The following is a 1,132-nucleotide window of genomic DNA, read 5'->3' as shown; positions in this document are numbered from 1 at the left end:
AAGGGCAGATATGCGTTACGTGTGTAATTATTGACACTTCTTTTTTATGCCCTTCATAAACTACTACAGCCACAGCTTTTGTGGTATATTGAATAAATAAGATGAAATGCGACATGTAATAATCTTTAAAAAAATACTCCCCGTCGGGGAATCGAAGCCCGGTCTCCCGCGTGACAGGCGGGGATACTGGCCACAATCGGTACGAAGAGAATAGCTGCGAAATTTAATTGGGACTTGTGGAAGTTTAATGATAAATTACTGGAAGATGAAGAGTACGCGACTAAAGTCAAGGATTATATAGCGAACATGCTGCGATGTAACTCCGGAAGTTTTATGCAAGTATGGGAGCAGTTCAAATGTGATATTAAAGTAGCCGCTATTGATAGATCATGTGCGCTTCAGCGAAAAGAAAAACAACGAGTTAAAGAGCTGCAGAGTACCCTAGATTTTATGCTAAGTACGGAGTGCTACGAGCCGGGATTGTTCACAAAAGAAATTAAAGAGACTAAAACTATAAGCTCGAGGCAATAGACGAAGAAACTTACCGGGGCGCAGTGATAAGGGCGCGTAACGAAAAACTGCGGTCCGGAAAGACGCCTACCAAACGCGCGCTCAGTGATGAAAAAAGGCACGCCCTGTCGAAAGACATAACGGAAATATGCTATCAAAACGAAATCACAAATCGAAGAGAAATAATCAAGCAGGCATTCGCCGAACATTACATTAGGAGGCAAGCAGGCATACGTCGAAGTTACATTAAGAGTTTCGCACATTTTAACGCCACTGTTTCGTGTTTCCAAAACTTCATGAAGTCTTAAGTGATTCATCGTTAATTATTTTTGTTAAGTTATAGACACACCGATTAAGTAATTATGAAAAAGGCGCTCACCTAGAAGGGCAGAGATGCGTTACGTATGTAATAATTGATAGTTTTATGCCCTTCATAAACTACAGTGGCAGATTTTGTGTTATGTTTAATAAATAAGATGAATTGCGACATGTAATAAAAAAGCTGCTCCCCGTCGGGGAATCGAACCCCGGTCTCCCGCGTGACAGGCGGGGATACTGGTCACTATACTAACGAGGAGGTTGGAGAACCATGCCTTCAAAAGTGACGACTAATGTGTCTAGC

The sequence above is a fragment of the Dermacentor variabilis genome, chromosome 5 (genome assembly GCF_050947875.1).
Source record: "Dermacentor variabilis isolate Ectoservices chromosome 5, ASM5094787v1, whole genome shotgun sequence".
Classification (NCBI taxonomy): domain Eukaryota; kingdom Metazoa; phylum Arthropoda; class Arachnida; order Ixodida; family Ixodidae; genus Dermacentor; species Dermacentor variabilis.
Note: the sequence above shows the minus strand (reverse complement) of the source record.